At 33.3% G+C, this 16,504-nt stretch overlaps 2 long non-coding RNA genes across 7 annotated transcripts in view; one reads left to right on the top strand and one right to left on the bottom strand.

Annotated features, from left to right (window-relative positions):
- The window catches only part of LOC120605280 (uncharacterized), a 225,130-nt gene that overhangs the window by 40,107 nt on the left and 168,519 nt on the right, over window positions 1–16,504 (bottom strand). Inside the window, exon 3 of one of the 3 annotated variants that reach the window (XR_005653586.1) lies at window positions 4,030–4,048. The exons of 1 other annotated variant lie outside the window; for it this stretch is intronic. This is a non-coding gene — a long non-coding RNA (uncharacterized LOC120605280). Of the gene's footprint in view, window positions 1–4,029; window positions 4,049–14,372; window positions 14,392–16,504 lie in introns of those variants that run through there. One more of the 3 variants, XR_005653594.1, reaches the window with a different exon arrangement.
- LOC120605301 (uncharacterized) overlaps window positions 1–16,504 on the top strand; it is a 181,108-nt gene that overhangs the window by 14,956 nt on the left and 149,648 nt on the right. For all 4 annotated transcript variants that reach the window (XR_005653602.1, XR_005653606.1, XR_005653604.1 and 1 more), the window contains one exon: window positions 2,425–2,579. This is a non-coding gene — a long non-coding RNA (uncharacterized LOC120605301). The remainder of the gene's footprint in view (window positions 1–2,424; window positions 2,580–16,504) is intronic.

Here is a 16,504-nt window from a genome sequence, read left to right as displayed (position 1 = left end):
AAAGGAATAGGAGAAAATTTTTGCATTGATCATATATATGATTGTGGCAATTACATGGGTTTATACGAATGTAAAACATCAAATTATTATTTTTTAAATGTGTGATTTTTGTATGCAAAATATACTTTTGTAAAGTTGTTTAAAAATATTTTTATAAGCTTGATATATTTTTAAGCTATAATATTTATAAGCTATAAAAATATTTTTATAAGTATCTACCTCAGCTGTCAATTCTCTCATAATATTATGTACCAATATTATGCTATCTTAATTGTTATAACTTTATAAAAAAATTATATCTGTTAAGACAAGTCCCCTATAAGATACTTTGAGTATTTCTGGATGTTACATACTCACATTAGTTATAAAATTAGTTTGTTATAAACCATAAAAATTCTCGAGGAAGATTGTTCGTTAATTTTGGAAAAATCGATAGCCTTACTGCTATGAATTTTCCTGTCTATAATAATAAGATTTTTACCACTTGTTTTGGTTGGCACGTATATCTTCCACTAATATTTTATAATTATTTTTTCCATATGTTTTGCTTCCATTTTGTTAGATTTCTTAGTATCTTAAAGATTTTTCTGCTTTATGAATATTTGTTTTCTAACTCTTTTTTGTTGTGATTGCTGTTGACTTTTCTATTCCATTGATATTTGAATATTGTTTTAGTTTTCCAGCAATAATAATAAACTCTAATAATGGTTCCAATAATTTATCAGCAAATGGACCATCTTATCACCAGAGACTAAAGACAATAATAAAGTTTGTTAGACAGTTTTTCCTTTTTAAATAATATTTGGAAAGGTCATAATGTATAAAAGGATTATCTGATCCTTGGTGGTTTGGCCAGAATCACAACTCCATCAGGTAATTTGGGGGCACTGGGGATTTATAAGTTTGACTATATATTCATTACACTATTTATTTAGGTTAATTTATTTAGGCTGATTTATTTAGGTTAGCTGTTTCTTCTATGTCATTTTTATACTTAAATTTTCTCTAAAACTCATTTTATCTACAGTTTCAAGTTTTTTAATCATGAAATTGTTCCTAATATCATTTTATTTTTTAAAAGCATAAAAATATCATCATTTTTGAGTATTAATCTCAGTAAAATGAGATATTTAAAATCTTGTTTTATTTTCATCAACATTTTAAAGAAAATAGCTTTTTTGGTTTAGTAATTTTATTACATCACTTATTCTAGTTATTTTTCTAGATTCTTGAATGACATATACTTAGCTAGCTTTTTTTCTCTCTTTTAAGATGAATGAAATTAAGGCTACATTTTACTTATGAGTAAGTGTGCAAAGATTAATCTCAAAACATAGATTTATAGCATCATTTGGCTGTGTTTCATTTTTTCTTCATAGTCATACCAATACCATGGTAATTTAATCACAGCTCTTCTTGAGATTTTGTTTTTGAACAAGGGCTTCATTACAAAAAAGATTTTTCAGTGTTTTAATTCTGTCTTTGCATCTCCATTGAACTAGTAGAATATAATTACATTTAATCTTCCTTCTTGGATCAAATGGGCTGTGAACAGGTTGGATTCTTATTTGCCTATCTCTTTGGGTCTTCATGTGCACAGTACCCAAATTCACTCTGAGAAGTAAATGATCAGAAACCCACAAGTTGGGACTAAGGGTCAGGATGACATTAAATGAGAGTTGGCTTGAACTTCTCTATCAACTCTAAATACAACAGAAAAAAATAAGTTTTAAAAGAATGAGAAAAAAATTAAGATATGGCAAACTCAAAACAAGAAAAATATATCCACGGAACAGGAAGGCAATAGAAAATCAGTAGTGAACTAGTAATCGGGGACTGGAGCCAGGGCCTGCTGGGCTCTGGGTCTGGTCGAAGCTAGGATTTGCCTCCTGCAGAGTAATGGGAGCCATGGCTCCAGGTGCATGGCAGGAGACCAGAGTCGAGTAAATTGCATAAAACCTGGGGTAGGTGCAGGACTCACTATTCACTGAAATGTAGTCAAAAGCACATTATGGCTACTGCCTGGGTCTATGGCTTATGTAAACACACATACTTGAAATGTCAAAGGATGTAGACAAAGTCGTATCAACAGCATCTAAAATTAAGTGACCTTATATTTAGTGAGTGATTTTGAAAAAAGCCCATGGTTATGAGAGAACTGGAACCTGAGCCATCATAAAAATTTGTCCTGAGATGGAGTTCCATTAGGAACTAAATCATATCTCTGAAAGAAAATGGGATCTCTGTGGCAACCAAAAAACAGATTCTCCCACATTGGGGTAAAAGAGATGGAAAGAAGCTTGATCCAGAGGGGGAAGCTCTGTGCTTTTTCTCTAGGCAGAGCCCTAAGGAGGTAATATGCCCCCATAAAGATGAGCTCTTGGATAGGCTATAGACATTTCTAAGTCTTCTTCTGTATTATAGACATAGCAGAGAAGATCCTGCAGATCCACAGAAGCCAGAAAAACAAAAGTGACGTTGAAATCAGTGATAGATGATCATTTGAGATGATGGACAACTCAAGAGATACTGATAAACAATTTCTCCCCGTTCTCCCAAACATCTTGCCTTGGAATGAGGTAAGATCTTAAACAAAATCCATAAAAAACGAAGGCTCCAATTTGATTGACATTACTTTTCTGCTGCTCTGAGAAATTACTAGTTTAAAATAAAAATTATGTTGGATTACAGAAAAATGTTATCTCCCTGGCCTACCAAAAATTATATCATATTCCAATCCAATTTTTTTACAATTCAATTTTATGTAATCGAGCCAAGTAAAATGTGCCATGTTAATGAAATGAACAGCTAAGCTTGATGAGCTAACCAGACAGGAGTACCAGGTGTCCAGCTATGCCATTCAAATGAATTTCTGTCCTGGAGTGTTTTGCATTGATTGGTGATTGTTGCTCTGGTTTAAATTTGGAGGAGAAAGTCTCTAGTTGTCTGTCTGGTTGAGATTTTCAGATTGGCAGCAATTTTGGTTATATCCTCCTTGTGGGCCCCCTTTTCATTGTTTTAGGAAACCGTTTTTTGCATTGCATTTCACAAGAAGGCAGAGATTTCCTTCCGGTTAGCCCTTTTCTCTCCATCTTTCCTGAGGTGATGTAAGGAGAATAATCAATTTACATAGAAATTTGTGTTACTGTGGAAATTTTACTCAGTACGTTAGTAGCACTTTATCCCTGACACCTGCAAATGAGATATAACTGAAACCTCACTCTACTAAATCTTTTCATCACCCTGGATACAAACAAAAGGTGCCCAATATGAAAGCCTCAAAGGACTAATGCTTTCCTGGGGTGCCTTTCCCAAGTAATTTTAGTAAAAAAAAAAAAAAAAAAGACACTGATTATACTGCCATTAGACTTGACACAGTTTTCCACTCTACCTTTTAGCCTAAATCCAGAATCCTTTCTGCCCATGTCCAGGTTTGCCTACATGAAAGGTGAGATTGTTCTCCTGAGGGGCTGTGGAGATATTTTGGTATTTCTTTGACAATTGTAATTTAACAAACCAACACACAAGATGAAAACCAAAGGAGCTCAATAAGATTTTAAAAATCTTGATTCCACCTTTATTTCCACTTTCATAACATGATGCTCAAATACTTAATTGGAAACATAGGTTTAAAAAATACATCAGAAGTTGAACTTTTAAGAAAAAAAAATCTTATATATTTTTTTCTTGTGCTACATCACCAGAGAAAAGAAACTTTTTTTTTACCCCCATGTTCTGAAGAAGAAAAAAACAGTAGTGTATTTTTAAAGCCTGAGCAGGTATGTGTGTATGGGAGAAAAGAGCAAAATATTTTGTTTCAGATTCAAAGAATGAATTTAAGTTCCATAGGTCAGGAAGGTAGGGGATGAAGGCTGTCTTGGAGTTGGGGCTATAGTGAAAGTTTTCACTTCCAAGATTGTCAGATAGAGAGCTGGATATCAGGTATTTGAATGGTCCATGTGAGCGTGGGCATGCCATCAATGACCGCGATCGGCTGAAGACCAGAAGTTTAGCTTGGAATATTCAGACAACATAAACTCCAAGATGCCTGCAAAATCCCAGAAATGGAGAGGTGCTCATCAGAAATGTCTGGTATGAATGAATGGTCACCATTAGCAAGCAGGGTCACAGAGCCGGATTGGGAAAAATACATTTAGACTTAGAAAAATAAAGCAACATAAATATCTGTGCACATTCCTACCTGAGACAAATAGAAAATATCAAGTAAAAAGTTATGCCTGTCTACTGACAAATTATATTTAAAAAAAATAACCCTATCAAATTTCATAGCTATAGTTTTTATTTCTATGAAATCCTGATTTCTCAGCTCTCAGTTCCTTAGAAAAATTGAGGTTTTTGGAGCTTAACATTTTATCTGTGATTTAACCTACTTTGATTATACATATTTTATTTCTGTAATAATGTTTCTGTATATATCTTAAAATGCTCATCTTTCTTAAAAACTTTTGAGGTCTGAAAATTGAATAAAAATCTATCAAGGGTAACTGTATGTTCACAGTGCTTCTATGCTAAAATTTTTGAATATGTTTATTTAGAAATGGATACCATGCTGAAACTGTAAAACTCCTAAAAGATAAAATGAGAAAATCTTCATGACATTGATCTTGGCAGTAATTTCTTGGATATGATACCAAAAGTACCACCAATAAAAGCAAAAGAGACAAGTGAGGCTATAAAACTTCTCTACAGCAAAGGAAATGACAAAATGAAAAGGCAACCCATGGAATTGGTAGAAAGTATTTGCAAGTCATATATCTAATAAGGATTTAATATCTAAAATATATAAGAAATTCCTGTAATTAAGCAGTAAAGAGACAATCCAATTAAAAATTAGGCAAAAGACCTGAATAGACATTTCTCTAAAGAAACATATAAATGGCCAATAGGTAAATGAAATATTGTTCAACAAGATTAATCACCAAGGAAATGCAAATTGAAACCACTGTAAACTATCGACTCACAGCTAGCAGAATGGCAGGGAAAAAAAAAAAAAGATAACAAGTGTTGGCAAGCATGTGGAGAAATTAGAACCCTTATTCACTGTTGTTGGGAATATAAAATGATATGGCATTTACGGAAATCACTATGGATATTTCTGAGAAAATTAAAAATGAAACTACCATATGATCCAGAAATCTTGCTTCTTCTGGGTACTTTCCCCGGAAATAGAAATTAGGATCTCAAAGAGATATTTACACTCTCATGTTCACTGCAGCATTATTCACAATACCCAAGATGTGGAAACCACTTAAATGTCCATCAACAGAGGAATGGATAAAGAAAATGTTGTATATACAAACAAAATATTATTCAGCCTTTAAAAAGAAGGAAATTTTGTCATATTTGACATGTATGAACCTTAAGGACATTATGCTTAAAAAGCTAATCAAAGAACAAATACTGCATGATTCATCTTACATGAAGTATCTAAAATAGTCGAACTCATAGAAACAGAGAGTGGAATGGTGGTTGCCAGAGACTCAGGGTTGAGAAAATGGGAAGTTGCTATTAAACAGGTATAAAGTTTCATTCTGCAAGATTAATAACTCTAAGAGGTCTTCTGTACAATATTATACCTACAGATAAGAATATTGCATTATGCACTTAAAATTTTGTTGAGGGTAAATTTAATGTTTTTACCACAATAAAAAAGAAAAAGAAAAAACAGAAATGGATACCATGAATAGCAAGAACTTTTGAGTGACTGAGTTGTCCTTTTGTTTCCTCATTATCTATTTACCTAACAATCCCTCCCCTCTTCCATGAAGACTAACTTGTCCCAGCCAGCCCAAGGAATTTTTCCTCACCTGGAAATCTCCCGTGGCCCTTATTATCTGCATCATTCATTTTGTGACATTGTTTACTACATTTTTGGTGGCCTATTTGTCGACATTTTTTAAATTCTTGAGGGACAGAGTACTCTTTTTCATCTCCCTTTCGGACCTTGCCAGTAAGGAGTTGCAACATATCGTTTGTTGACTGATTATAGAAAAATTTCTATTCAGTTTCTGTTAACTCAAAAGCTTGTTGACTCGGATAAACCTCTACTAGATAGTAGGGAAAGCATTATTTGTAATTGATGGCAGATTTTCAAATATCTTTAAGTTAAATTCCTATTATTTATGTCAACTTTTATCTCTTCTGGGGAAAGACACATATGACATGGTAGTTTGTTGCATTAAAATTTATAAATAATTTTGGCAAATAGAATGACCTCTCTGACCTTCTGCTTTCTAATCTCTAAAATGAGATCTTAGTGCTGTATAATGTCGGTGTCTGTAAAATGAGTTGGTAAATGTTTCCTTTTATAAAGAATTTGTTAGAAGTATTTAATCTTTAAATATTTGGGGAACTCATCTGTGAACCATCATTTTTGGTGTGTGAGATTTTTTTACTACTGATATATTTCTTTAGTGATTCAGGTTTTCTATTTTTTCTTAATTTAATTTTGGCGATTAAGATTATTCTGGTAAGTTATACATTTCACCTAAGTTTTTAATGTTCTTCATAACTCAGGATAGTGGATACTCAATAACTTTTTGGTGAATGAATGAATCAATGAATGAATGAATGCTAGGCTCAAGCATCTAGAATGAAGCCTGTATACCACAACTCATACTTTATACTTTCAGAACTGAAACAGGATAATATTAAAATATAACAGTGAACAAAAAATAAAAGCTCAAGTAAATGCATAAAGTATGGACAAACTAATTCATATTACATTGATATTAAGTGTATTTTACATCAATTTTTTTCAGTTGCTTTATCAAAAAAAAGTTTTTTTCTCACAATTCTGTGGATAAAACTGTTGTCTAATCTTATATAACCTTTCAGGTAACATTCCTATTTTTAGCATCAGTCCTATCCATCATTGTACCTAGAATTCCTAAATTCTGGACTTTTGACTTCTGTAGCATTTTTCAAGGCAAATTGTTTTTTATCTTGGCTATAAAGTTTCTTTCACCTCTATTATCTGTTGTAGCTTTCTCCAATTTCCTGTATCAGATTTCCATCTTCCATCTGCTTACTGTCTTGTGAAAATGTGTTAAAGTACTTCATCTTTTAATAGCCCACCTCTCTCTCACTCTTTATTTTGATTTATATCCATTTTATTTCTTTACTATTATTTAATTAAGTCTTTACAAGAAGAGAGAAAAACATGTACAGTAAGTTAGCCATTTTGTCCAAAAAGCCTAGTTATAATTTTTAATATTTGTATTATATTTGTAGAATGGATATTCATTAGTTTTATTCAACCACTTTCTCTTACAGACATATATTCACATGCTCGATGTTTTCTCCACATCTTTTCAGCTACAAACACGTTTTTCAGCTGCATTTTTTTCCACTACAAGCACACATGTGCTTGTTCTATATTTGTTACCTATATATAATCCCTCATTTTATATATTAAAATCTCGTTACTTCTGCCTATGTACCATAGAAAAGTATCCCATAAATGAGATTGTTTTGTTGTTATATTCTGCAATATTAATTTGACCAGCCATAAACAGACTACTTTGGCAAAATTTTATAACAATTCACATTCCCGGCGTCAAAACGGTTGGGAAAACGGTTGTCCACATTGTTGCAAGTAGTGGGTCTTACTACTCTTTGTAATTATTGCCAATCTGATAAAACTGTATTTAATCGTTGCTTTATTTTTAATTTTCTTTACTATAATTGAGATTGAGCACCTTCGTACATATTTTCTGGACATTTTCAGTTCTCTTCTGAAAGTTGCTTATTTGTATCCAGTTGACAGCTTTATTATAAGGTTGTTTGGTTTTTTCGAATGAGTAGATGAAGTTTTTCAAATAGTAAGTATAATAACTTTTTGTTGTATATTTTATTGTAAACATTTTTTTAATGCCATTATTAATCTTACAACTGTTATAACGTTTATTTTGCACTATAAAGTTACATTTATAAACATCTACATACGTCCTGGTTCTAGTTGTATTGTCATAGTCAAAAATGTCCCCTACCCATAAGTTATACACAAATCCTATTTTCTATAGACTCACAGTTCTGCTTCGGCTTAAATTATTTTAATTATTTATTTTTGCATTTACTAATCATTGTATGTGGTTTTTAAATTTTGTATATGATGTGAAGAAGAAAATCAAGCTTTATTTTTCTTTCTAATGAGAAGTTATTTATTCTAGTAAAATTTATTAAAATTTATTATTCCTTCTTTCTGTGATTTAAACTGCCACCTTGGTTGCATATTGTTTTCATATTTACTTTATTCTATTTGTTGATTCTGGTTTTGTTACAGCAGCCTATTCATCTATTTCTGAACCAATATCACACAATTTTGAATTTAAGGCAATCATCTAGTTCACGTAGTATCAAAAAGCACATCCTTCTTAAGTATTCTTTATTTTCTTAAATGTTCTTGGATATTTGAGGATGTTTACCTTTTCATGTTAACTTTGAATTCTTTTAATCCAATTCTTTAAAAAAATTAAGTTCTGCGAAGGATCACATTCATCTATACTTAGGAACAATACATTTAAAGGACAGCCAGATCTTACAGGCTTTGTAAAAACCTCATGGACTTTGGACTTTTTTCCTTGAGGTCAATGAGTTTAAGTGCATTTTTTGAGATCCAAAATGGAAAAGCTCTGAGAAACAAACAAACAAAGTAGTCATATTTGAAATTTACTTTGTTTACAGGGTAAGGGGTGATTGAAATAAAGGAGGCAAGATCTGAGGTAGAGATCTCAGGAAAGCAGCTGTTGTTATCGTCAGGTGAAATAAAGGAAGTGAAGATGGTCTAAAGGAGGGGTTCATCTGTTGGGAAGCATAAGTGGATAGTTTTAAAAGATAGCAGAACTGAGTTGGGCAGGGAATGAATGAAGCATTAAGATTTATAAATTTCATGACTTGGTTACCACAGCCTGTGGTTGAAATGTAATTATCCGATATCCGTCCTGCATGAAATACAATTTAGCCACAGAGCACAGATAATATGTAAATGTGTTTCTGACAGAATACTACATTTGAAAAGCAGGAAGCAAAATATCATAAACAAAATAAGAACAGTTATGTAAACAAAAACAGTATATAAAAAAAGTTAAGGAAATATATCAAAGGATACAATAAATTAAAGAAAAAATGTTTAATTATATATCTAGTCAATTGTTATACAGAAAATAATGAAATAATATGAAATTAGTAGTTCTTTTTATTTTTGTCCATAATAATTTTTAAAAGATATCATATCTTGAGCATTATATGGCTGAAACTATGCTGAACAACTACGAATGTTATTTCATTTACTCTTCATAGATGTTGTTTTAAGGAAGACCGCTATTATTTTTTTCTTTTTTCTTTTCTTACGAGTTGAGGAAGTTGCTGCTTACAGATATAAATTACATGCCAAAAGTCATTTATTCACTAATAAGTGAGAGAACCAGAACTGATGTGCAAGCTAACATTAAGTAACTTTTTTAAGTGTTTCATTTCCTTATATCTTTCATTCTGCTGTGTACATATTCAGTACCAATTACTGTCAATTAATAAATGTCATCTTTTGGTGCCTCAGAGTAGAGATAGAAATTGCAGGTAGATAGAAGATATTTTTTTTAAAACACACAAAAGCAAAACACAACATTATTTACAAGGCTATGCACTTTAAAGAACCCCTAATTATCATCATTAACAAAAGCATCTGGTAGCCAGTGAAAGTTCAAGGAAAATTTCATGGTTGCATATATTAAAATTTATGAACCTACAAAATTTATTCCTGTTTTAACTACCGTTATCAGTAAAGATAATGTTCATTCTGGTCATAAAAATTTTTAAGTTTGAATGTGAATGTCTTTACCTTCAGCCACAAACTCACTATTACCTTTTCTCTTTTGTTTGGGATTATTTGGGTCATGTGGAGAGTGTGAAATAGAAGATATCACATTTTCTTCCATTCATGAATTTTCGTATAATTTTGTTTTTCAGTATAAGTGAGCCTCCCAAGTGGATTCTAATACTTTTTAGTGATCTCTTTCTCTCTTTTCAATAAACATGGATGAACTGAATTTTCAAACAACTGAGCTATTCAGGGAAGCGAATATGTTAAACACAGCAAAGAGTATGATCATAAGGCTGAGAATTTAAGATAAACTTCTGGTTCATACAAATTCACATGAAACAAGGCGCTATAGTCTGGCTTTCGATTAGAATGAGCTGAAAGTCAAAGTTGTTCTGAGTGCTGTCAGCACAATTAGCATCTGTATTTTCAGTAGTAGTCCAGGCCCCGTGAATAGTGCCAGCATCATTTAAGATAAACCTGCTAGTCAGTTAATTTGTGCTAAATATAGTTAACTAAAGAAGAGCAATTTCTCTTCTCTCTTTGACTTGCAGTCAAGTACTTTCTAATCCGGAGTGATGGGTTTTTGGCAGGAAAGTGGTAAGAGAAAAGTGCTTCATAATGAAAATCCATTCAATCAAGTTCAGCAAGTGAGAGAAAAGTGTTATTATAAGAGAGAGCGAGCCAGGCATTGTGACAGAAGGACTCTGGACCTCATAGAATAGCCCTGTATTTCATTCAGTTCCAGCCCTGCCTCTTCTTAGCTAATTAGTAAGTTTTGAAACCTATCTTAGACTCAGTTTCCCTATCAGAAAGTGGGGTTAAAAACAGTAGCTCACAGGGTTATTGTGAAGAAAATGCCAAAACAGTACCTACGCATAGTACCAATGAACATTACCTTCCATCTTCTCTTCATCCTTCTTGTCCCTCCATCATTATCTTTCTCTTTCCAATTAATAATATCCTTGAAGAAAGAAAAACTACATTCCATGATATGAAGGTACCATGTGCATTGTTACTCTTTCTCTTGTTCTGTGGGCTGGCTTCTAGTTATTTCTTAGTAAACTCTGCTCACACCCCACTCCTCCAACTCTTCTGTCATTTGCTACCAATGACATTTTCTAAAAACTGATTATCTCATTTTAATCTACTCGAGCTGGTCCCATTCTCGATTAATCCTTTTTAAGATATATTATTCAGTGCCCCAGTATAATAAAGAGTTTACATCTTGACCATGGCCTTTAGGATATAATTCTTTAACTCAAAAGCTCTAAAGAGTACTGTCCTCCTTGCTCTTACCTTCTGGGACTAGGAAGGCTTTGAAACCTCAAGAAATTGCTTTTAAATTCCCAAATTTACCAAACTGAGAAACTCCCAGCCTGAGAGGAAAGAAAGAGAAGAGCTAAAGGCATCTCTTCATGGCTAACAAATATTGAGGGTGCAAGATGGCAAAAGATCTAGAATAGCCATTAAGAGTTGGAAGTTATACCCCTCTCTCTGCCCCCATTTCACTGTGTGACCTGAGCAAGACAATTTTCTTCCAAAAAACAAAACAAAAAAAACAAAACAGGTACATTTGGATTCAAGGATCCTTAAGAAAATAATTTATATGTTTATCATCCTGTGAATAATGTTATTCTCAGGGATTACTTTTATTTTATATAAAAACAACAATAGCATTTGTCACAGTTCTAAACACTTTAATCCTCACAATGGCTCTATAAAAGTAAGCACTATAATTATCTTTTTGTTAGGGGTGAGGAAACTGAGGCCCACATACATATAAAAACATGACCTAAGTCACACAGCTTTTAAGAGGTGGAGCCAGGATTTGAAAACATCATATTGGCTCCAACATTTCTGTTCTTAATCACTATACGTAGCTGCACTTAAAAAGATATATTTTTAGATATGCATCCTTATCACTTTGCTATACTATACTGAAAAGATTTTTTTTAATATATTTTTAGATATGCATTCTTATCACTTTGCTATACTATACTGAAAAGAAACATCTATTGAATCAATTTTGTCGCCTACTTACTATGCTCATGCCTGGAGCTGTTGCTGACCCTAGGAAACCAACTCCGAAGAGGGACATTCACTATTCTTCTGCTGTTCTGGTCCATATGCAGCTCTGAACCTCATTTTTTTTTTTTTCTAGAAAGTGGGAGGAAGTGTAACATGTAAAAATATTTAGCTTGTCTTTTACAAAATGACAAAGGTCGGTTTGCAGGCTGATAGTTAAATGCTTTTTTCACCGCAATCTTAAGAGAATAAAGCACATTTAAAAAATGTCTCTGAAATAATTAATTTGTTAACCACAAAATCAAGACTACTTTATACTAAATGACGACCATATTATTAACATTTATTTTGAGTCTCTCCTGATTTTGAGAGTCAGCACATTCATATTCCACTTGGCCATCCACCTGACCTCCATGATTCTTCTGTCTACACAATCCTTGGGCACAAGACTACTTTACAAACAGTGGTCTGGGCAAGCTGTTTGAGGTAGAATTGAGTTCAGCAGCATCTGAGAAAGTGGAGTCAACTGGGACATAGTCTTGGTTGCATTCTCCAAGGCTGAGCAGTACCAGGCTATACAATAGAAGTTCTTACAACGATAATGTCTTTTCAATGAAGCATTGAAAGTGATGCCTGGGTTTTCTTATTACAAGGTGTGGAGATTGTATTCATTTCTTAGGGTTTCCATAACAAAGTACTACAATCAGGTGGCTTAAAACAACAGCAATTTTTTGTCTCACAGTTTCGGAGGCTACAAGTCTAAAATTAAGGTATTGACAGGGCCATGTACCTTCTGAAATCTATGGGCAAGAATCCTTTTTTTGTTTTTTCTAATTTCTGGTGTTTGCCAGCAAGTTTTGGTGTTCCTTGGCTTGTAGATGCATGACTACAACCTCTGCCTCCATTGTCAATGGCTGTCTTCTTCCTGTGTATCCCTGTCTCTGTGTCTCTTCTCTCTTATAGGGACACTATCCATATTGGCTTAAGGGCTCCTCCTACTCCAGTATGACCTCATTATAACCTGAGTATATCTGCAAAGATCCTGTTTTCAAAAAAGATCATATTCGCAGCTACCAAGGATTAGGACTTTTTTGGGGGAGATACAATCCAACTCATAAGAGAGACCATTACCTGAGAGATGGGAATGAGCCCTTCAAAGATAAATAGAAATGTAGTGTGCTTTACCTGAAGCTGAGGTGTTCTGGAAGTGCCCCAGGAATGCTTAAAAATTTCTCAGCCTTAATCTTATGCTTCCACTGTTATTTTTACTTTCAAAGATTAAGTTTTAATAATAAAGTATATTGCTAGAATAAAAGAATGTACAAATCTACATGCAGATTTGAATTTGTGTGACAGTTTCATAGTCATCATATTTGATTCTCATAAAAGAACTGTAAATAACAAATTATTATTGTTGAGAGTTTAAATAGAACTTTTCTTCCTCACCAGAATGTGAAATATTAAAAAATGAAAATTCAAAGCAAGTCTACACATTATTTCCTTATTGTCTTAGTTATTGACCTTAAAAAATACCATCAAGTTTCTTAACACTGACTGACTTATCCACCTGTCAATCAGCTCGTCAGCAGGTTCTCCCCATGAGTGGGCCTCCCCTTTCCCAACTCCTTCCCAAAAAGAAAAGAGGAACTGAAAAGAGCAGGTCCAGGTTATTCTCCATAAATTTACAATTCCAATGAAGTCATTCCAGTTTTTCTGGAGCAGAACAAATAGAGCAGAAAGAAGTCAGAATTATTAACTTGTGTTCTTTTTACCTGGAAGGAAATATCAGAAGTTGCAAAGAAATACTTGCTCCCAACTTTTATTACCCACATTTATTTTTCAGATAAGAAAAAGGAGGCTGAATGAGATAATATGATTTACTTAAGTTTTTCCGGTTATTTTCAAATTCTGCACATCTTTCCATTGCACTACAGTTGTATTTTCTTTGTAATAATTATTCTTATTAAGCATAATTTGGTCTCTTCATTTTATACTTGCAGTATGAATTCTATCACATATAATTCTTATACCAGCAAATCCTGCTGTCATGTGTCTCACATGATACAATTAATTCTTGGAAATTATGCTTTGCTGTATTTTCCCAGTCAAAATGTATCAGGTTGGCATTTTGAACTGCATTTGAACTCTTTAGCGCTAAAAATAACCGACTCTTGGGAAAATAAATCCTCTCTATTATCTTAAGAAGAAAAGTTGAACTTACTCAAAAGAAGTTAAGGATGTTGAGTTCCCCCTTCATAGCAGGAGTCTAAACGTAACCAACAATCAATAACGATCCTCTTAGTACTACAATCATCTAGTCTCATGTCCAAAAAATTTACCTGTAAAGAGCCTGTTTGAAATACCAATGCTGCCCCAAATTCTCTTCTTTTACTTCGTAGCAGTTTACAAGATCATAAATTGTAAAAATTCTGTTTATTATTTCTCTGTATCTTCCATTAGACTATAAGCTCAGTTAGGACAGGAATCATATGTGTCTTGCTTTTCCTTGTTTCCAAACATAATTTCTAACAAATAAACAAATAAAATTAGCCAAAGAAATATATTTAAAAAAACAGTGTAGTTTTTTTACACTTATTAGATAATAAAACACTTATTTCATTTATGTTTTTCACCGGTGTTTCACTTATCTTTGACAGTCTTAAGGCAGTAAAACATTTCTGATGGTCTTAATTTCCTCCCTCTTAAATATCAGAATTTGATACTGAGAATGATGACGCAATATGGGCATATATGTCTCCTGTCTTCTCTACCATCCCCGTTGATTTATCTTCCAGTATACCATGTTCTGTTTTTGTTTTTACCAGTTCTTAGCATGGTGCCTGTTTGGAATTAATTCATTTATGCCTGGAAGACACTGAGTACTAGGAGATATTTGACTGATTTAAGTTAGTAAAATTTGTTGAATTTCTACAATGTTCTAGGCTCTGGAAATAAATTATTATTGACTTATATTAATATAATACTCAAAACATGCAGAAATTTTTTTTTTCCTTCATTACTGAAGTCTCATGCCTTAGGTGTTACCATTAATTTGAAAATCAGAAAAAAACAAACGAACCCCAAATCAAGAAAAGTTGGGTAACTTTTCCACTGTTCCACACTTCTGTTTTACTTACTAGCACACACTTTGTTATAAATTGGAAGCTATACACATAAAATAAGCTGATTAAGATAGTTGATTTTGGAGCTCAAGTGGCTTGGATTTGCACTCAAATGACATCAATACTTGCTTGCTCTATGACTTAACCTCAGTTTCTTCATCTGTAGATTGGGAAACCAGGTCTTTAATCATAGCTTGTTTTAGTGGGTCTTAGCTAATTGACACCATGCATTTATAAGAAAAGGTTAAACTCCTGTGGGATTGTTCTGCTTCCCAGTACTGCTAGTAAGTCAGTAGTGATCTGAGGATTGTTGGAGCTTTGTGACAATCAAAGACAAGGGCTCTCATTGCAATTTCTTAGGATTCATTTTCTTTTTATATGGACAGCTTCTTGTGAATACAGTTTGCCATCTTCTGTGGTTCATTCCTGTATCAGCATCTGTGACCTTTACCTTGCAGAAGTCCCTCTTGTACTTAGCTGCTCTCATTCTTATTTCAGCTAGCCATCCACAGGTATTTTGCTGCACCACTTTCTGCAGATACCACTTTACTTAAAAGGACCTTTTATGCTTCTGTCCTTGGTGATATATAAAAATTCACTGCCAGTTGAGGATTTAATCTTCGTGTTATACTGACAGCCCTGCCCACCAGACACAATATCATTGTAAAATATCTTGCTATCAAGAGGTAATATTTTATAACTTTGTAAGTTATTCCCAAATTTATAGTACATTTGTTTGCCCTTGAAACTTTCAGTGAATGATAAATAACCAGTAAACATGCAAATATACCACTAGGCAAAAACGAAAATATCAGTTAACTCACTATGGGATCCATGATGTTTGATTAAGTGGTGACTGGTTCCTGAGATCTAAAATATAGGGATGGGTGAGGTCAGAGTGGACCTCTTAGGTAGAGCCTTGGAGCATTATGCAGGACTCTCTCCGTCTCCTCTTTATCTTTCTCCTTCTCCCTTCTTGTTCATCTTTACCATCTAATATTTTTCTTCTGTCTATAGTTGGAAGCATTTTCAGGATGTAATACCAGTTAGAAAAATAAATTCAGGTCTTCAGGAGTTGAATTTAAATAACACAAGGAATAAAGGACAATGCCAGCAGAGGAAGACTCAAAGCAGAGCCTGTGATTTCCAAAGCTTTTCAATTATGTCCTTATCAGTCTTAGCAGCTTCACTCACTGACCTTACTAGTTTACTATTGGATGTGTTTGCAAGGCCATATTTCTTAACGTTATTTAAAAGCCCTTTAAAGTGTAATTTCTTTGCCTCTGAAGATAATAATGCTAGTTTATGTTTTAAAGAGTATTACATTGTTTTCCCAGTAGCATTTTTAGATTCATTATCCCATTTGACCCTCATATAACCCTTTACAGTAGTCAGAATAGGAGATTTTGTTCCAGTTTTCCAAGTGAGACTTAAAGAAGCTAAGTGACTCATGTAAGGCCACAGAACAAATAAGGGCCACAGCTGCTCTTTGTTTCAGTTCACACACCATATGTTC

This window comes from Pteropus medius, unplaced genomic scaffold (assembly GCF_902729225.1).
Source record: "Pteropus medius unplaced genomic scaffold, Ma_sr-lr_union100, whole genome shotgun sequence".
Taxonomy (NCBI): Eukaryota; Metazoa; Chordata; class Mammalia; order Chiroptera; family Pteropodidae; genus Pteropus; species Pteropus medius.
The sequence above is the reverse complement of the archived record's forward strand: the minus strand, read 5'-3'. Positions and strand labels throughout refer to the sequence as shown.